This window comes from Chiloscyllium plagiosum, unplaced genomic scaffold (genome assembly GCF_037043375.1).
Source record: "Chiloscyllium plagiosum isolate Xiang-an unplaced genomic scaffold, Cpla_swu_hap1 HiC_scaffold_4, whole genome shotgun sequence".
NCBI classification, from domain to species: Eukaryota; Metazoa; Chordata; class Chondrichthyes; order Orectolobiformes; family Hemiscylliidae; genus Chiloscyllium; species Chiloscyllium plagiosum.
Genome location: NW_028270142.1, coordinates 60,107,733 through 60,129,878, shown reverse-complemented (window position 1 = coordinate 60,129,878; position 22,146 = coordinate 60,107,733). Strand labels below are relative to the sequence as shown.

General features: G+C 42.6%; 1 non-coding gene across 1 annotated transcript; it reads right to left on the bottom strand.

The window, feature by feature from the left end:
• Positions 1-11,547: 11,547 nt before the first annotated feature.
• Positions 11,548-11,641, bottom strand: trnar-ucu (transfer RNA arginine (anticodon UCU)). The gene is given in 2 exon segments: positions 11,548-11,585; positions 11,605-11,641. It is a non-coding gene; the product is annotated as a tRNA-Arg (tRNA).
• Positions 11,642-22,146: the final 10,505 nt, after the last annotated feature.

The following is a 22,146-nucleotide window of genomic DNA, read 5'->3' as shown; positions in this document are numbered from 1 at the left end:
AGTAAATAATTGAAGGGATTGTGAATTTAATTGTAATGAATATCATGTTCTGTCATTTTATTTTGATCTTTTACACTGAGAAAGTTCCTCTCATTTCATTAGATCAGCATGCTTTTATTATCTTTAATGGAGTGTTCAGCAATGGCAACCTCCTCCAAAGAAGGTTGAACCTGATAGAAATTAAATGTAAAATGGGAAGAAATCAGGAAAAGCAGCCTGATTTAGGAAGAATTCAATGACTTAACTTAATCCTTGAAAATCCTTGATGTATAAGCATATAAAATCTCAAACACGTGTCAACATGTCTCCAACCTGCATTCCTGGGTTAAACAGAGCCAGGACAGGTTGTGACAGCCAATTTATACCAAGGAGGCTCATTGGCAATTTAAGTATCATTATGAGACTGGGAACCTTGGATTTAATATGTTTTGTTGGTGTAACTTTCGCTGACTTAGTTTTCCAGGCCACAAGGTAGGAAACCAGGCAGGTCACTGGAGGCAAGGTCAACTTGGATGAAAAGCTTAATGCCTATACTGCACTGCTTAGTGCCAAGAAGACCAATTACCATGGGGTTACCTACTTCCTTGGTATTAATCATTCTTGCCTCATCAACACTTGAGTACAAAAATCAAGGCTGACATTCCACTGCACGGTCAGAGAGTTTCCCAAATGCAACTCTTTAGCTACATCATGCCCGCCATCCCACCCTCCCCTACAACCACCCCTCCACCACCCCCGCCGCTTGCAAAACCTGCCCCTGTCAACACTGGGGCCCAAGACTTCAAATAACAGAGAAGAGGAAGTGAAAGCCTGATTAGATCAAAGTTGACGTTTAAATGCAAATTTATCCATCATATAAACTAATGAAAGTTGCATTCAAATTATATATGCAATTATATCACCAGAATTTGGATGGTATCAAACTCGGGTTCTGAGACTAGCGTCTGCCAAAGGAATAGGTTCTCCATCACTCTGACTAAGGAAAGCAGTGTTTACACTGAGTGGATTCTTTCACTGTAGTTTAATTATAAAGTGAAAGAATCCAATATTCCAATATTCCAATATTAAAGATTCCAATATTAACAAACAGACGACATATATAAAAAAAACTAATATTGTGCTGCCATACTGTCAATTGGACCACTTGCGAACTTTTTAAGTTAGCAGGTGTGAATATTTACTGGAATGTCTAATTGAATTTCCATTGTATCAAGTAATGTGTTTCTATGGATTCCTCCAGATCTAATTGATATTCCCAGCAGATTGTTGCTCTATATATTTCATCCTTTCTGAGTTTAGTTTAGTTTAAGAGTAACAATTTAGTATAAATTACTCCAAAATCAGTCCATTGTCAAATAATAACAAAAACAATTGAGATGAGAGGAGGAGGAAATGGAGTTGGCAGCAGATGAGCAGCAATAAGAATGAAGCGAGAGCTATGATTGTTCCATTTCTTCTACCTGTCCCTGGAAATACTACAGTATTGTCTTAGATGTCACACAAATTGAATACATCGCAGCTGCATTCAGCTAATGTTTTGTTCTCATGTTCTGACACCATCTCAGTATGGATAACAAAAGAGACTTTCCTAACATACTTGTGCTTTGATTTCCATCCAGAAGTCATTTGATAATATGTCATCGCAAAGGTTACAAACAAAATAACAGCTCATGGTGTAGGGGTTAACATATTAGCATGGATAGAGAACTGCTCAGCTAACAAGAAGTGTTATGCACAAATGGGTCATTTTCAGGTTGGCAAAATGTAACAATGCAGTGCCACAAGGATTGTGGCAGTACCCTGGATGATGATACTGAATGTGTGGCTCCTAAATTTGCTCTGCTATCCAATATGGTCATGGCTGGTCTTTCATTTCAATGTCTTTTTTCACACTTCTCCATACCCCTTTAAATCACTTGTAGTTAAAAATGTATTCATCTCTACATTGAACATACTCGAAGTCTGAACTTTCAGAGGCCTCTGGGGATGAAGAATTCTAAATATTCACAGCCTTCCGAATAGAAGAAAACCTTTTGCTCATCTTGGTTCTTCATGGCTTCTCACTTATTTTGATATTATGCATCCAATGGCTACGTGGGTGATTTACTGGTGATGGTTAATAGATGGAGGGAAAACATTTCACCGTGATTTGGTGGTGGGAAAAAAAGGTTCAGGTTTTTGCAAGACCCAGGAGGGCCCTTGTGCTGCAGTGGCAGTGTCCATGCCCATAGGCCAGACAACCCAGGTTCAAGTCCCACTTGCTCTAGTGGTGTATCATAACATCCATGAACAGGTTGATTAGGAAAATATCTAACCCATGGTGAGTGGATATTGATACTGAAAACATGCGTATTGCTGGAAAATTCTCATTGCTTTCCAGATCAATGTTTGTCTATCAACCAACAAAACAAAATAAAGCAGGATCAGGGATGGGTCTGCAGAACTGTCTGTCCCAGGCCGTGAGTAGTGGCTCTATTTTGGTGTTCAACAATAAATGATGTTCCTTTCCACACAGGTATCCTCAAATTATTACATTGGTGATGAGAGTTAAGAAAGGTTTCAGACACACTTGTCTTTCAATAAACCAAGTAAGACCATGACTGGGAAATATTAAAAATGCCACTGTTTGGGAAATTGGAGCCCAGTGTCGAGGATTAGCCTCAGTAAGCCAAAAGAATTCAGGCAAAAGGGATCATCAACAAAAGTCATTCTCTTGACTGTTTTTAGGGCCCTGACTTTCAATATCTTAAAGAATCTAACCCGCTCAGCAGCCCTGGAGTCAACATCCTTTGATAGATATAGTAGTGGACCACTACGATCTCAAACCATCCGTTATGTTTCAGCATTATAGCTGCAACACGGCAACTAAACTTTCTGGGAACAAGTTACTGAATTCTTGATGAAACAATGGAAATTAATGGAACACTGTGTGTCTGGTCAGAACTTCAGGAAATGTTAATGGATTACTTACTTTGTGGAATTAATGATAATGTGACCGAAAGGAAACTACTGACCGAACCAAATCTGGAAAGTACTCCAAGTGCCCTTTTCTCATGAAAAGTAGAGTAAGGGGCTTAGGAGCTGCAAGTATTTATAGATGGTAGCGTCCTTGACTTTGGGTGACCTCCACACCACAGAGCCAAGTCCCAACTGGATAATGCGAGGGTTATTGCCAAGAAAGGAAGATTGGAGTTAGAGTGCTGCAAGGTTCCAGAGATGGATGAGAAGTTTCTCCACAATACAGTGAGGAAAAAAAATGTCCATGCCACACTTGTAGTCTTACACTCTGTCTCAGACAAGGCTATTGCAGAGGCCAAAGAGCGAAGTCACTTCAAGGTAGGGTTTTGCCAATAAATCAGTTTGAAGATGAGGAATTGATACAGCCAAATTGTATCACTGCTCCCAAAGTGGCCTCAATTAGGATAACCTTCCTGGTAAATGGCCACTCCTTATAGTGGAAGTATACACAGTTACCGCTCTATCTATTGTTGGAGGGCAAATCTTAAGGAAGGTCCAATTGGGCATCTTGCCTGTAAGCCTGCAAGACACGAAGTCTAGATTAGCCAAATGCACTTTGGAGCTCTACGTATTATTAGGACTACTGAAACCCCAATTATGCAGGAGCAGCAGTGAATCCAAATTCATTTAGAGCAAAGAACAAAGAACAAAGAACTTTACAGCACAGGAACAGGCCCTTCAGCCGTCCAAGTCTGCGCTGATCCATATCCTCTACCTAAACCTGTCGTCTAGTTCTAAGGATCTGTATCGCTTTGCTCCCTGTTCATTCATTTATCTGTCCGGATACATCTTAAATGATGCTATCGTTCCCAACCCTACCACTTTCACTGGCAATACATTCCAGGGACCCAACATCCTTTGTGTGAAGAACTTTCCACATATATCTCCCCTAAATTTTTCCCCTCTCACTTTGAACTAATGACTCCTAGGAATTGACTCCTCCACTCTGAGAAAAAGTTTCTTGCTATCCACTTTGTCTGCACCTCTCATGATTTTTTAGGCTTAATCAGGTTCCCCCTCAACCTCCATCTTTTCAATGAAAATAATCCTAATCTACTCAACCTCTCCTCATAACTAGCACTCTCCATACCAGACAACATCCTGGTGAACCTCCTCTGCACCCTCTCCAAAACATCCACATCTTTTTGGTAATGTGGCGACCAGAGCTGTATGCAGTATTCCAAATATGGCTGAACCAAAGTCTTATACAACTGTAACATGATCTGCCAACTCTTCTACTCAATACCCCATCCGATGAAGGAAAGCCTGTGTATGCCTTCATGACCACTTTACTGAATTGCATTGCCACCTTCAATGGAACAATGGACCGGAACACCCAGATCTTTCTGTACGTCAATTTTCCCCAGGAATTTTCCATTTACTTTATAATTCACTCTGTAATTGCATCTTCCAAAATGCAACACCTTGCATTTTTCAGATTGAATTCCATCTGCCATTTCTCTGCCCAACTCTCCAATCTGTCTATATTCTGATGTATTCTCTGACAGTCCCCTTCATTATCTGCTACTCCACCACACTATCTGCTACTCCACCATTTTTATTGTCATCTGCAAACCTGCTAATGAGGCAACCTCCACCTTCCTCAAAGTCATTTATGTATATCACAAACAACAGTGGTCCCAGCACGAATCCCTGTGGGACACCACTGGTCACAGGTCTCCATTTTGAGAAGCTCCCTCCCACTACTATTCTGTTGCCCAACCAGTTCTCTATTGTTATGACACGGGCTAAGCCCTCCTGCTTAATTTAAACCAGCAACACAGAAAGATTTATCCAATACAGTAATCTGTGAAACGTTGAGAGGCCAAGAACTATTTAAAATAAAAATGAACAACCTTACTTCTCAAATACAACAAAGAATAATTAACTCAGAACTATTTACACCTCCTTTCTCTAAGCTATCTTTCTCTTCCCTTCTATAATACTGCCCGATAAAACTCTCAATTTAGATTTATAGGAAAATTCAAATTTTAAAACCAGCCAGCAGCCGAATCTTCTCTTTGTCTTCGTCGGTAGATTGGCTCTCCAGTTCAGTGTTGAGGCTTTTCTCTGTGCAGACTTCTTCTCTAGATTGGAACCTCTCAACAAGTTCTGACTAGCAATCTACAGCTGTTGGTCTTGTGACAGTTCTCCTCCCAACTGTTCAATTTTCCCCAATCTTATACCCCAAAGCATCGGATTGTGTCATTGGATTTTAAGATTGTCAATATACTAAATTCAAACTTGATTGGAATTTGGTATTTTTCAGGGTATAATTTAAACTGATCGGCCTAATTTGAATCTGTTTTGTCGTTTCCGGGCAATCAGCTACTCCAGTAGCTGGGCCACATGTTACATTCTGTCTTATTGAGAACACTTGGTGCTGTCACTGCTAGCTTTTACTCTCTTAAAGTATAGTACACCCATATATTCTTAAACTATCCATCTAGCTAGAACACCCTCGACCCCATGTGACTTCATCCTCTTCATCAGCCTACCATGGGGAACCTTATCAAACACCTTACTAAAATCCATGTATATGACATCTACATCCTTTCCCTCATCAATCAACTTTGTTACCTCTTCAAAGAATTCTATTAGGTTTGTAAGACATGATCCTCCCTGCACAAAACCATGCTGCCAATCACTGATAAGCTCATTTTCTTCCAAATGCGTATATATCCTATCCATTAATATCTTCTCCAGTAGCTTCCCTGCCACTGATGTCAGGCTCACAGGTCTGTAATTCCCTGGATTATCCCTGTTACCCTTCTTAAAAAAGGGGAGAACATTAACAATTCTCCAGTCCTCTGGGACCTCCCCTGTGTTCAAGGATGCTGCAAAGATATCTGTTGAAGCCCTATCTATTTCCTCTCTTGCTTCTCTCAGTAAACTGAGATAGATCCCATCCAGACCCGGGGACTTGTCTACCTTAATGCCTTTTAGAATACACAACACGTCCTCCCTCCTTATGCCGACTTGACCTAGAGTAATTAAAGATCTATCCCTAACCTCAACATCCACCACGTCTCTCTCCTTGGTGAATACTGATGCAAAGCGCTCATTAAGAATCTCACTCATTTTCTCTGACTCCATGCATATCTTTCCTCCTTTGTCCTTGAGTGGGCCAATCCTTTCCCTAGTTACTCTCTTGCTCCTTAAAAATGAATGAAAGGCTTTGGGGTTTTCCTTAACCCTGCCCACTAAGGAGATCTCATGACCCATGACCCTCTTAATTACTCATTTCAGATTGGTCCTACGTTCCTGATATTCTTCCAAAGCTTCGAATGTCTTCAGTCGCCTAGACCTTATGTATGCATCCTTTTTCCTCTTAGCTCGTCTCACAATTTCACCTGTCATCCATGGTTCCCTAATCTTGCCAGTTCCATCCCTCATTTTCACAGGAACATATCTCTCCTGAACTCTAATCAACTCCTCTTTAAAAGCCTCCCACATATCAAATATAGATTTCCCTTCAAACAGCTGCTCCCAATCTACATTCCCCAACTCCTGCTGAATTTTGGTATAGCTGGACTTCCCCCAGTTTAGCACTCTTCCTTTCGGACCACTCTCGTCTTTGTCCATGAGCATTCTAAAACCTATGAAATTGTGATTGCTATTCCCAAAGTAATCTCCTACTAAAACTTCAACCACCTGGCTGGGCTCATTTCCCAATACCATGTCTAGTATGGCCCCTTCCTGAGTTGGACTATTTACATACTGCTCTAGAAAACCCTCCTGGAAGCTTCTTAAAAATTCTGCTCCATCCAGACCTCTAACACGAAGTGAATCCGAGTCAATTTTGGGAAAATTAAAATCTCCTATCACCGTTACCCTGTTACTCATACATCTTTCTATGATCTCTCTACATGTTTGTACCTCCATCTCACATTCACTATTGGGAGGCCTGTAGTACAATCCCAACATTGTTACCGCACCCTTCCTGTTTCTGAGCTCTGCCCATATCACCTCACTGCTCGAGTACTCCAATAGTGCCCTCCTTCAGCACAGCTGTGATATCCTCTTTGACCAGAGAGCAACTCCTCCACCCCTTTTACCTCCCTCTCTATCCCACATAAAGCATCAATATCCTGGGATATTTAGTTGCCAATTATGCCCTCCCCTCAACCAAGCTTCAGTAATAGCAATAACATTATACTCCTAGGTACAAATCCAAGCCCAAAGTTAATCTGCCTTACCTACTCCACTTCTTGATATAAAACAAATGCAACTTAGACCACCAGTCTCTTTGCTTTCATCGTCTGCTTCCTGCCTACTTTTCTCCTTAGTCATACTGACTTCACTATCTAGTTACTTACAGGCTTTAGTTATTACATCCTTCCTGTCCATTAATCTCCTCATTTGGTTCCTAACTCCCTGCCACAATAGTTTAAGCCCTTCCCAACAGCATTAGTAAAAGCGTCCCCAAGGACACTGGTTCCAGCCCGACCCAGGTGTAGATCATCCAATTTGTAATAATCCCACCTCCCCCAGAACCAGTCTCAATGTCCCAAAAAACTGAACCCCTCCCTCTTGCACTATCTCTCAAGCCACGCACTCATCCTGATTATTCTATCATTCTTACTCTGACTAGCACATGGCACTGGTAGCAATCTTCTGAGGTCCTACTTTTTATCTTGTTTCCTAACTCCCAAAATTCAGCTTGTATGACCTCATCCAATTTTTTTTACCTATATCATTGGTGCCTACATGCACCATGACAACTGGCTGTTCACCCTCCCCCTTGAGAGTTTTCTGCAGTTGATCTGAGACATCCCTGACTCGTGCACCTGGGAGGCAAGATACTATTCAGGAGTCTCGTTTATGGCGACAGAAATGCCTATCTACTCCCTTCACAATGACTATAGCCCTTTCACTCTTTTACCCATCCTTCTGAACAGGAGAGTCAGCCACGGTGCCATGAATCTGGCTATCGCTGCCTACTCCTGGTGAGCCATCTCCTCCAACAGTATCCAAAATGGTATATCTGGTTTGGAGAGAGATGACAGCAGGGGACACCTGCACTGCCTTCCTGCTCTTTCTCTGCCTTTTAGTCACCCATTCCCTTTCTTCCTCAGCAATCCTAATCTGTGGTGTGACCAACACACTAAATGTGCTATCCACGACTCCCTCAGCATCACGTATACTCCAAAGTGAGTTCATCCAGAGCTCCAGAACCATCATGCTATCTAACAAGGGTGACAAAGGACACACTTCTTGCACGTGAAAGAGCCAGGGACATCTGCTGTATCCCTGAGCTCCCACATTGAGCAAGAGGAGCATAACATTGGTCTGAGATCTCCTGCCATTTTTAATCTTAAGCTTTACCTAAATTGAGACTAATGGTAGTGCAAGGGCCCGTTCTGAATATTTTGCAAAGGGACTGGCAATCGTTTTGCAGAACAGTTGCATTCCATCTGCAAAAATGACCCCGAGCTTCCAGTGGCCTGCCAATTCGACACACCACCATGTTCCCTCACCCACCTTTCTGTCTTAGGCATGCTACAGGGCTCCAGTGAGGCTCAGCGCAAGCTGAAAGAACAGCATCTCATTTTCTACAAGGCAACTGTGCAGCCTTCAGGACTCAATGTTGAGTTCAATCATTTTAGAGCCTGAACAACTTCTTCAATGTCCTTTGTCACCCCCCCCCCCCCCCCCGCCCCCCACACACCAGGCCCTCTCATTACATGGGCTGCTCTCATAGCATTTTCACCCATTAATGGGACCCATTTTCTATCCTATAATAGTGAGCCAGGGAGATAGCTTTTCTATCTCCCTGGCTCACTATTATCCATTCTTTTGTCTGCCCTACTGCTGTTTTCTCACTCTTTCTCTATGGGCTCCATCTTCACCTATGGTTTACTCTTTCCCACCACCCTCCCACCCCAACACCTTGTGTCCTCAGCATATATGTCAACCTTTTCCTAGCTGCAATTAGTTCTGAAGAAGGATTATCTGATTCTGCTTTGTGGTTCATTCACTTTTATTCATTTTTATATTTTCTGTAGCAGTTTTGTACAGTGAGTTGAAACATTAACTCTAATTTCTCTTCACAGATGTTGCCAGACCTGCTGAGTTTCTCCAGCAAATTCTGCTTTTGTTTCAGATCTCCAGGATGGCAGTTCTTTGTCCTATTTTGGTAGGCTAAGTGGCTTGATTAAGGGCAATTAAGTGTCAACCACAATGCCCTGGATCTGGAGACTCATATAGGCCAGAGATGATAGGATGAGGCAATTTGAATTGAATTGAATTGAACTTATTGTCACGTGTACCAAGGCACAGTGAAAAGCTTTGACCTGCGAGCAATACAGGCAGATCATAGACTTAAGTAGCATAGATAAGTAAGTGATAGGTAAACAGTGGCAAAAACAAAAACACAGATACAGATGGATGTTAAAAGTTTGCAAGTCCGTCTGGTCCCATTGCTTTCCTTGGATTCACACGAAGGAAAACTGATCTGACCTCTGCTGCAGGGACTGTTGGGTTAGGTTCGTCAGGAGTTGTTGGAATAGGTGTTACCTCTCTGCTGAAATTCTGCTCAAAGCGAGCATAAAAGGCATTGAGATGATCTCAGAGGGATGTGTCATCATCTGCAATCTTGCGCTGTTTCTTTTTAGAACCTATGATGTCATTCAGTCCTCGCCATAGTCGCTGGGTGTCTGTCTGAGTCTCTAGTTTGGTTCGGTATTGGTTCTTGACTGTCTTAATGGCTCTGCGATGGTCATCCTTGGATTCCTTATATTTGAGTGCGTTTCCTGATCTGAAGGCCTCATGCCTGGTTTTTACCATGTACTGTATGGCCTGGTTCATCTAGGGTTTTCTGTTGAGGAACACCTGGATTGATGTCCTCGGTATGCAGTCCTCCACACAATTGCTGATAAAATCTGTAATGGTGGTGGCATAGTCATCCAAGGTACCTGCGGACTATTTGAACATGGCCCAATCAGCCAATTCCAGACAGCTCCAGAGTTGATCCTCTGCCTCCTCCGACCAGCACTGGACCTGTATCCGTGAGGGGGTCTCCTGCTTGAGTTCTGTAAGCCGGAAGAAGAAGCGTGGCATTGTGGACAGAATTCCGAAAATGAGGGCAGGGATTTGATTCATTAAAGTGAACTCGATAGGTTCTTACACTATAAAACCTCATATTTTTGTGATCACTTGAACTCGGGCTTACTTATAATTCTCAATTCATTATTGATTGAATGTAACTTCCATCAGCTGCCTTGGTGAGATTTGTACCTGTGTTCCCAGAGCATTAAGCTGAAACTCTGAATTATGAGCCCAGTTAACAGTGTCACTATGCCAACACGTCCATTCAGTTTTGTGACTTCTTGTGGTGTTGCATCTACTCAGTTGAAGAAGTGAGAAACAAGAAAAGGTTTCTGTGACCTTCTGACTGCATTGGTAGACTGAAGTCAAAATGTCACCAATGGTGGGTTGAAAGATTCAATAAAAGTTCAATGTCAGTCTTCACAGCAGTGGGAGAGACTGTGTCTGCATGTGAAGGTCAGTTTCCAGGCAGTGGCATTAAGGCCTATCTGAGTGACTACCTTTGGTTGAGAAGTAGAGAAATCAGAGATGGCTAAGGCATATCAAATAGGTGTATCTGGGTCAAAAACATAGAGAACATATTGCTGCCTTCTGGACTCAATACTGAGTTCAGCAACTCCAGAGGAACAAACTCTGTCCTCTACTTTGATTTTTGTTCACAAATGTGTCCACCACCCTCCCCTCACCACCCCCCCACCCCCCCCCCCCCTCCAACCACCCTACCAACTCCCTGTAAAGTGGATTCTGGATTTTGCTTTCAGCCAAAGCTGACCTTTATTCTGCTCTTAACACATGATATTAACTGCTACCCTGTACTTTATCTCTTCTCTCCACCCAATATAGTTCCTTTTGCCTTGTGTTTCATGACACTTTTGATCTCTAATCTCGTAGCACTCAGGAAAACATTTCCCTGACTTTAACTTCTGTTCACTTATTCCTTCCACTCTTGATAGTGGACTTTGAAGATCCCACATTCTGCATCCTCACCATCCTCAGTGATTCCCTTAAGTTTTTGTCAACATTGAGGAGTACTGATTAATCAACCGAGGGTGGACAGTACATAGGTAACCAGTACAAGATTTCCTTTTATTTGTTTGACTTGTTGTTTTGATTGGAGATGGAATCAGAAGTGAATATTGTGGATACCCAGTGCAACTCTGTCCCAATTATATATTACTGTGCTGCCACCTCTGCTGGCCTGACCAGCCAGTGGGACAGGACATATCCAGGGATAGTGATGGTGGGTCTGAGGCATTGTCTGTAAGGTATGATTTCGTGACTATGTCAGGCTGTTGCTTAACTAACTCTATGAGACAATTTTCTCAATTTTGGGATGAGCTCTCAGACGTCAGTGAGGTTGGCTTTACAGGATTGATAAGGCTGAGTTTACCAGTGTCATTTCTGGTGCCTTAGTTGATGCCAGGTTTTCATTCCCTTCTTGAGATGTTTTAGTAGTGGAACAACTGAGCTTAAAAAAAACCCGACTCTGGTGGGACTCGAACCCACAACCTTTGAATGCCTTCAACAGCCTCAGACTAGAAGTCCAACGCGCTATCCATTGCGCCACAGAGGGTTGTTTAGCTCAGTTGGCTTGATGACTGATTTGCGATGCAGCATGATTCCAACAAGACATGTTCAATTCCCGTATCGGTTGAGGTTACCATGAAAGTCCTACCTTCTCAATTTATGGGCGGCACGGTGGTTAGCACTGCTGCCTCACAGCGCCAGAGACCCGGGTTCAATTCCCGACTCAGGCGACTGACTGTGTGGAGTTTGCATGTTCTCCCCGTGTCTGCGTGGGTTTCCTCCGGGTGCTCCGGTTTCCTCCCACAATCCAAAAATGTGCGGGTCAGGTGAATTGGCCATGCTAAATTGCCCGTAGTGTTAGGTTCAAGGGGTAAATGTAGGGGTATGGGTGGGTTGCGCTTCGGCGGGTCGGTGTGGACTTGTTGGGCCGAAGGGCCTGTTTCCACACTGTAAGTAATCTAATCTAATCTAATCTAAAAACTGAGTGGTTTTATTGACCATTTCAGAAGCAACTTAAGCATCAAGCACATTGTTCATCGAATCAAGGAATCCCTACAGTGTGGAAACAGGCCATTTGGCCCAACAAGTCCACACCAACTCTTTGAAGAGTATCCCACCCTGACTTATTCCACTACCCTATGACTCTACATTTCCCCTGACTAATTCACCTAACCTGCACATCTTTGGATTGTGGGAGGAAACCGGAGCACCCGGACGAAACTCACGCAGACACGAGGAGAATGTGCAAAATCCATGCAGACAGTCGCCCGAGGCTGGAATCGAACCTGGGTCCGTGGCGCTGTGAGTCAGCAGTGCTAACCACTGAGCCACTGTGCCGCCATTTTAAAAGTTGAATCTGTAGGTCTGTTATAGGTCTGGAACCACATGTAGGCCAGACCAGACAATGACGAGTGTTTTTGTTCCCTAAAGGATGATAGTAAACCACTGCTAACTGGAGACACAGAGTCATAGAGTCATAGAGATGTACATAGGAAACAGACCTTTCAGTCCAACCCATCCATGCCGATCAGATATCCCAACACAATCTAGTCCCACCTGCCAGCACCCGGCCCATATCCCTCCAAACCCTTCCTATTCATATACCCATCCAAATGGCTCTGAAGTGTTGCAATTGTACCAGCCTCCACCACTTCCTCTGGCAGCTCATTCCATACCCGTACCACCCTCAGTGAGAAAATGTTGCCCTGTGGGTCTCTTTTTTATTTTTCCCCTCTCACCCTAAACCTATGCCCTCTAGTTCTGGACTCCCCAACCCCAGGGAAAAGACTTTGCCCATTTACCCTATCCAGGCCCCTCATAATTTTGTAAACCTCTATAAGGTCACCCCTTAGCCTCCGACACTCCAGGGAAAACAGCCCCAGCCTGTTCATCCTCTCTCTGTAGGACAGATCCTCCAACCCTGGCAACATCCTTGTAAATCTTTTCCGAACCCTTTCAAGTTTCACAACATCTTCCAGATAGGAAGGAGACCAGAACTGCATGCAAAATACCAACAGTGGCCTAACCAATGTCCTGTACAGCCGCAACATGACCTCCCAACTCCTCTACTCAATACTCTGACCAATAAAGGAAGGCATACCAAACGCCTTCTTCACTATCCTATCTACCTGCAACTCCACTTTCAAAGAGCCAAGAACCTGCACTCCAAGGTCTCTTTGCTCAGCAATACTCCCTAGGACATTACCATTAAGTGTATAAATCCTGCTAAGATTTGCTTTCCCAAAATGCAGCACCTTGCATTTATCTGAATTAAACTGCATCTGCCACTTCTCAGCCCATTGGCCCATCTGGTCAAGATCCTCTTGTAATCTGAGGTAACCCTCTTCGCTGTCTACTACACTTCCAATTTTGGTGTCATCTGCAAACTTACTAACTGTACCTCTTATGCTCGCATCCAAATCATTGATGTAAATGACAAAAAGTAGAGGGCCCAGCACCGATCCTTGTGGCACTCCACTGGTCACGGGCCTCCAGTCTGAAAAACAACTCTCCACCACCACCCTCTGTCTTCTACCTTTGAGCCAGTTCTGTATCCAAATGGCTAGTTCTCCCTGTATTTCATGAGATCTAACCTTGCTAATCAGTCTCCCATGGGGAACCTTGTCGAACGCCTTACTGAAGTCCATATAGATCACATCTACCACTCTGCTCTCATCAATCCTCTTTGTTACTTCTTCAAAAAACTCAATCAAGTTTGTGAGACATGATTTCCCACATACAAAGCCAAGTTGACTATCCTGAATCAGTCCTTGCCTTTCCAAATACATATACATCCTGTCCCTTGGGATTCCCTCCAACAACTTGCCCACCACTGAGGTCAGACTCACTAGTCTATAGTTCCCTGGCTTCTCCTTACATCTTTCTTAAACAGTGGCATCACGTTTGCCAACCTCCAATCTTCCGGCACCTCACCTGTGACTATTGATGATACAAATATCTCAGCAAGAGGCCCAGCAATCACTTCTCTAGCTTCCCACAGAGTTCTAAGATAAACCTGATCAGGTCCTGGGGATTTATCCACCTTTTGTACCAAAATATGGAAGTGGGCTTTTTTTTAATTTTCACATCGACTTGGAGAAAGAAAAAGGCTGAACTAATTGATATAAGGGCACAGGTAAGCATTCCTAAGTTAGAAAAATGTTCTTTTTAGTGTTTTCAAGCTATACCTTCCTCTGGGGACACTTTGGAGGATGTGCTTTCATGTCCAGTTGGCCCTTTTTAATTGTAGTCTCTCATGTTTGTATATTTTGAAGAGAAAGGAGAGGTAAAGCGTTCACTGTGCTTCATTACAGGTCTGTAGCCTTTAATTTTGTTTGCAGTTGTAACTTCAGCCTCTTTTATTTTTTTAAGTAAGGTACACTCAGAAATTTCTTGTATTTTGAAAGAACTGACACTCAGTCAAAAATAAATTCACTCTGTCTTCTTGGTTGTTGATGCCATATCTACACATCATATAGCTGATTGTACTCACAGAAATTAATGCTACTGAAGGGTGAGAAACTGCCCCTTTGCCTTAATTCTATGTTATCCATTTGGTCTTTAATTACTTTTCCAAATGTCTACCATCAAGATATTGGACTTGCTGACCTTATGTTTTACTTGGTGCAATGATGCTTATATTGTTTCCTATATCAAAAGAAAATAAGTGGATACTGTGGTTTGAAGATGCCAACAGACTTTAATACAGTTATTTATTATTTACAAACATTTCATTACCCAGACTCCTGAATATCTGGGCTAATATAAAATCAATAGACTGTCACAGAGGTATATGTTTCTAGTAGGAAGGCATGCTCCATGATCTTGGGGTCAAATGGAATTATGACATCTTTACACCCTCAGGTCACATGCTGCGATGATATCTCAAGCATGTCTCTTTAAGGTATACAGACTGTGAGACATACACAACATGGACTAGTAATCCAGAAGCTCAAGCTAATGCGAAGGAGACATGCTTCAAATCTCACCATGGCAGTTAGTGGGATTTAACTTCAACTACTAAAGAACAAAGAAAATGTACAGCCCAGGAACAGGCCCTTTGGCCCTCCAAGCCTGAGCCGATCCAAATCCATTGTCTAAACCTGTTGCCCAATTCCTAAGCATCTGTATCCCTCTGCTCCCCACCTACTCATGCATCTGTCCAGACGTATCTTAAATGAATCTGCTGTGCCTGCCTCTACTACCTCTGCTGGCAATGCATTCCAGGCACCTACCACCCTCTGTGTGAAGTACTTGCCGCATGTATCCCCCTTAAACTTCTCACCTCTCACCTTGAAAGTGTGAGACGTTATTCATTATTAAATCCCTCACCCTGGGAAAAATCTTATCTCTATCTACCCTGTCTATACACTTCATGATTTTGTAGACCTCAATCAGGTCGCCCCTCAACCTCCTTTTCTCTAATGAAAATAAATCTAACTTACTCAACCTTTCTTCATAGCTAGCACCTTCCGTACCAGGCAACATCCTAGTAAACCTTCTTTGCACCCTCTCCAAAGCGTTCACATCCTTTTGGTAATGTGATGACCAGAACTGTACACGGTATTCTAAATGCAGCCAAACCAAAGTCTTGTGCAATTTTAACATGACCTTCCAGCTCTTATACTCAATACCCTGTCCGATGAAGGCAAGCATATCATATACCTTCTTGACCTGTGCAGCAACCATCAGGGTACAATGGACCTTAAACTCCTAGATCTCTCTGCTCATCAACTTTTCCGAAAGTTCTTCTGTTTACTGTATAATTCGCTCTAGAATTGGATTTCCCAAAATATATCAACTCACATTTGCCTGGATTGAGCTCCATCTGCCACTTCTCCACCCAACTCTCCAGTCTATCTATATTCTCCTGTATTCTTTTACAGTACCCTATGCTTTCCGCTACTCCACCAATCTTTGTGTCATCTGCAAACTTACTGATCAGACCAACAATGCCCTCTTCCAGATCATTTATGTATATTATAAGCAGCACCAATCCCTGTGGAACACCGCTGGTCACCTTTCTCCATTTCGTGAAATTCCCTTCAACTACTACTCTCTGTCTCCTGTTGCTCAACCAGTTCTTTATCCACCTACCTAGAGCACCCTGCACACCATGTGATTTCACTTTCTCCATTAGTTTACCATGGGGAACCTTATCAAATGCTTTACTAAAGTCCATGAATATGACATCTGCAGCCCTTCCTTCATCTATCTGGAGTAGTAGAGAGCCTCAGTAATGGTGACCATAAAACTAATTGATTATCATAAATATCCATTCAGTTGACGAATTCTGTTTCGGGAAGGAAATCCAATGTTCTTATTTGATTGGGCCTACAGCAAATGTGATTAACTCTTATCTACTCTCTGAGCCACTCAGGTCAAAGACAAGTAGGAATGGGCTTCAAATTGCTAGTGGCCATGTTCAATGAAAGAATTTAAAAAAAGGAATGGGAATAGTGGTCAGCCAGAAGAGATTGAGCCATGCCTGACTGTACTATTAGCTGACAGACCAATGGAGCCAGCTGGAATGATACAGAACAGGAATCGGCCAATCAGCTCATTGGAATCATAAGATACAAACTGGAACATCAAAGTATTGCTCTTCCAGGTTGTCAACAGCTTGCTCCTGAGAGACCAGTCATCCTTTCAGGACGGCCCTTCAACCATCCAGGAGGATCGGCAAATTTACACTCAACTCTCTATATAGAAAGGAGAATTAAATTGCATTTATATACACCTTTCATCTCCTTTGGATGTCTTAGCATGCTGGGTAAACAATGAAGTCATTTCAAAATGTAGTCACTATTGTAGGATAGGGAAGATATAAAAGTGAATTGTGCACTAAGGAATGTCATAGAAAGCACTGCAGTAATGACCTGATCATCTATTTTCATTAGATGATATTTTGGCGATAATATTGGCTGGGATGTTTCTTTACTGCGTTAGCCACTGTCTGTCCAAAGGGTCATCAGGTGTTGTGAACAATATCACACCGGGTCAGTAACAATCTGCACATTGACCATTTCCTGCTGGGAGAGGTCGGGTCTCTATAAAGGGCCTTCAGATATTAAAAAGCTGGGATTAAAAATTCAATTGAGGGTGGAGAGGAATTGGCCCCTATTCTTCAACTTTATTTAGTTAAATACCTTTGTACATTGAGGATTACGATGCCCATGTGACCGCTGATGTCATAATGTGTAAATAAGAGCAGCAACACCAGTTGTTTAAAAAATAAATAAAAAATAATTAAAGCTTAAGTTTGACAATTTATATGGGACAGAAATGATAATGGATCATTATGGTTTAGAATTTTTCACCACTTGCTCCTAGGGTCATGAACAGAGGTTGGACAATGAACTGGAAATTCCTCCTGATTTAATGTCAAAAAGTTGCCCGCTTAAGTAGAATTAGTGAGGAGCTGCTCTTTCAGTCATAGGTTCATTAGCTCCTGCTCCAATGTTGAAGAGAAACAGTCAACATTGGAGCAGGAACTACCAATTGGGTAAGTAAGAGCTGGAAATGAAGAAGTTGCCGGGGACACCTTTGACAAGAGTCAGGGCCAGGAGCTAAAAGCTTGCTGCCTTTTGCTGAGTTGAGAGTTATTTCTTCTGGGTCTATAATGAGGATATGCTGCTCAGAATGTGTGGGCCTAAAAGAGACTGCAAGATACATGGCAACATCTAACAACAAAATGCCCTCAGACACAAGCAGACAGAGACAGACAGAAATAGTTTTCCTTCAGAGAGAGAACTATCCAGAAGTTCAATGAGTGTGGAGGTTTCTTTCAGACAGTGTGTGTGTAGGTTTATTTCTGGACAAGAAGATCTGTAACAATCAAAATACAGTATCTAGTATAGCCAGGACAGGAGAAATAAGGCCTGAGAAGCTTCAGAAAGAGAAGACTGTTGAAGAGGACTTTAAGAAACTCCAATTAAGAATTTAGTGAGCCATGTCAACAGTTTAACAATAGAATCATAGAAACATAGAATCATAGAATCTCTACAATGTGGAAACATGCCCTTCGGCCCCAATAAGTCCATACCGACCCTCCAAAGAGCTACCCACCCAGACCCATTCCCCTACCCTATTATCCTGTATTTACCTCTGACTAATGTAGCTAACCTACACACCCCTGAACACTATGAGCAATTTAGCATGGCCAATTCACCTAATCTGCACATCTTTGGACTGTGAGAGGAAACCGGAGCACCCAAAGGAAACCCATGCAGACACAGGGAGAATGTGCAAATTCTACATAGCCAGTAACTAAAGAAGTTCTCATTGAGTGAATGCAGATATTTGAAAGACAGAAACCAAGTATAGCCATGTCAACTTAACAAGGAACTTTAACATAATAACAGGATGACTCTCCTCTGAGACTTGAGTATCTGTAAGGTTGTTGTTGCGGGCCAAAAAGGATGAATCTTTATTGCTGATATTTGTATAAAGATCATTATTAAAATTTGGGCGGCACGGTGGCACAGTGGTTAGCACTGCTGCCTCACAGCGCCAGAGACCCGGGTTCAATTCCCGCCTCAAGCGACTGACTGTGTGGAGTTTGCACGTTCTCCTCGTGTCTGAGTGGGTTTCCTCCGGGTGCTCCGGTTTCCTCCCACAGTCCAAAGATGTGCAGGTCAGGTGAATTGGCCATGCTAAATTGCCCGTAGTGTTAGGTAAGGGGTAAATGTAGGGGTATGGGTGGGTTGCGCTTCGGCGGGTCGGTGTGGACTTGTTGGGCCGAAGGGCCTGTTTCCACACTGTAAGTAATCTAATCTAATCTAATTCAATCTCTGATATAAAATAGTTTTTTTTCCTTTTATGCATAATAAACTTTGCTTCTTAGCAAATTGTCAGCTTCATGTGCTATGACCCTCCAGTTTGTGGAAGGTATATTTTTGGTGAAAGTGTGCGGAAGATATATCAGTTATTTTCAAAAAAAATGTGGTTAACTGCTGTTATCTGTTGTTTTCTACCAACTTAAATATTGTGGTATATAGGAACTGAATGCTAGTTGTAGTTAGTTGTAGTTGGTAGTTGTAGAGTTCATAGAGACATAGAGATGTACAGCATGGAAACAGACCCTTCGGTTCAACTTGTCCATGCCGACCAGATATCCCAACCCAATCTAGTCCCACCTGCCAGCACCCGGCCCTTATCCTTCCAAACCTTTTCTATTCATATACCCTCCAAATGCCTCTTAAATGTTGCAATTGTACCAGCCTCCACCACATCCTCTGGCAGCTCATTCCATACACGTACCACCCTCTGCATGAAAAGGTTGCCCTTAGGTGTCTTTTATATCTTTCCCCTCTCACCCTAAACCTATGCCCTCTAGTTCTGGACTCCCCGACCCCAGGGAAAAGACTTTGTCTATTTATCCTATCCATGCCCCTCATAATTTTGTAAACCTCTGTAAGGTCACCCCTCAGCCTTCGACGCTCCAGGGAAAACAGCCCCAACCTGTTCAGCCCCTCCCTGTAGCTCGGATCCTCCAACCCTGGCAACATCCTTGTAAATCTTTTCTGAACCCTTTTAAGTTTCACAACATCTTTCCGATAGGAAGGAGATCAGAATTGCATGTAATATTCCAACAGTGGCCAAACCAATGTCCTGTACAACCACAACATGACCTCCCAACTCCTGTACTCAATACTCTGACCAATAAAGGAAAGCATACCAAATGCCTTCTTTGATGGATTCTTCAAATTCTACTTTTGTGTGAGTTCAGATGGAGTCATAGAGTCATTGAGCTGATCAGCATAAAAGCAGACTCATCAATCCAATTCATCCATGCTGACCAGATAACCTAAATTAATCTAGTCCCATTTGCCAGCATTTGGCCCATATCCCTCTAAACGCTTCCTATTCATATACCCATCCAGATGTCTTGCAAATGATGTAATTGTACCAGCCTCCACCACTTCCTCTGGCAGCTCATTCCATACACCCACCATCCTCTACGTGAAAAGGTTAACCTTAGGTCCCTTTTAAATGTTTGCCCTCTCACTTTAAACCAAAACTTCTACTTTTGGACTCCCCTACCCTCGGAAAAAGACATTGGTTCTTCCCCCTATCCATGCCCCTCATGATTTTAAAAACTTCTATAAGGTCACCCCTCAGCCTCTGAAGCTCCAGAGAAAATAGCTCTAGCCTATTCAGGCTCTCCTGATAACTCAAATCCTCCAATCTTGGTAACATCCTTGTAAATCTTTTTTGGACCCTTTCAAGTTTCAAAGCATCTTTTCTATAGCAGGGAGACTAGAATTGTATGCAATGTTCCAAAAGTGGCCTAACCACTGTCCTGTACAACCACAACATGACCTCCCAACCCATACACTCAATGCACTGACTAATAAAACAAGCATGCCAAATGCCTTCTTCACTATCCTGTCTACCTGCGACTCCACAGTCAAGGAAATATGAATCTGCACTCTGAGGTCTCTTTGTTCACAGCAACACTCCCCATGACCTTACCTTTAAGTGTATAAGTTCTACCCTGATTTGCCTTTCCAAACTGCAGCATCCCACATTTATCGAAATTAAACTCCATCTGCCACTCTTCAGCCCACTGGCCCATCTGATCAAGGTCCCAATGTATTCTGAGATGATCTTTTTTGCTGTGCATCACACAAACAATTTTGGTGTCATCTGCAAATGTACTAACCATGCCATTGATGTTCGCATCTAAATCATTTATATAAATGACGAAAAACAGTGGACCCAGCACTGATCCTTGTGGCAGACTACTGGTCACAGGCCTCCGATCTGAAAAGCAACCCTCCACCACCACCCTCTGTCTTCTACCTTCAAACTAGTTCTTTATCCAAATGTTTAGTTCTCCCTGTATTCCATGTGATCTACCCTTGCTAACCAGTCTCACATGAGGTATCTTGTCAAACACCTTACTGAAGTCCATATAAATCACGTCCACCGCTCTGCTTCATCTATCCTTTTTGTTACTTCCTGAAAACCTCAATCAAGTTAATAAAACACAATTTCCCACACACAAAGCCATGCTGACTGTCTCTAATCAGTCCTTGCTTTTCCAAAAACATGTAAATCCTGTCCCTCCGGATCCATTTCTACTGTCCCTTTATCTGCGAATATCTACTCCCAATCACCTTTTGAACGTTTTTGCCTAATACCATCAAAATTAGCCTTCCTCCAATTTAGAAATTAAACTTTTAGATTCGGTCTATCCTTTTCCATCACTATTTTGAAACTTGATGCGGAGGTGGAGGTGCAAATGTTAGATCTGGGGTGGGCAAAGTCAGAAGTCAGATGTCACCAGGTTATTGTCCAATAAGTTTATTTGAAATCACAAGCATTCTGAGTGTAGCCATTTCGTCAGGTGAAGTCTGAGGCCGTCCTTCAAAACCTTTAGGCGTCCTTCACTATAACCTGGTGTCGTCTGACTTCTGACTTTATTTTGAAACTAATAGAATTATGATTGCTTGCCCCAAAGTGCTCCCCCACTGACACCTCAGTCACCTGCCCTGCCTTATTTCCCAAGAGTAGGTCAAGTTTTGCTTCTTCTCTAGTAGGTATATCCACATACCTGAATCAGAAATTTATCTTGTACACACTTAATAAATCCTTCTCCAACCAAGCCCTTAACACTAATTGCTTCTCAATTTCCCACTGACTATTGTGGGATCTATAGGACAATCCCAATAAGGTGATCTTCCCTTTTTTATCTCTCAGTTCCACCCAAATAATTTCTCTGGACCTACTTCCAGAGATACTTCCCTAAGTACAGCTGTAATGTTATCACAAATCAAAATGCCACTCCCTGTCCTCTTTTGCTCCCCTTTCTATCTTTCCTATAGCATCTATGCTCTGGAATATTAAGCTGCCAGTCCTGTCCATCCTGAGTCAAATTTCTCCAATCACTATGATATCACAGTCCGATGCTCCGAACAATGCCCTGAGTTCATCTGCTTTCCCTGTTACGCCTCTCACATTGATTTACTCAACTTATTGACACAATCTTTTGAATGCATTATCTAATAAATAATTTACTGAGAATGCAAAAAAAATCCATGATAA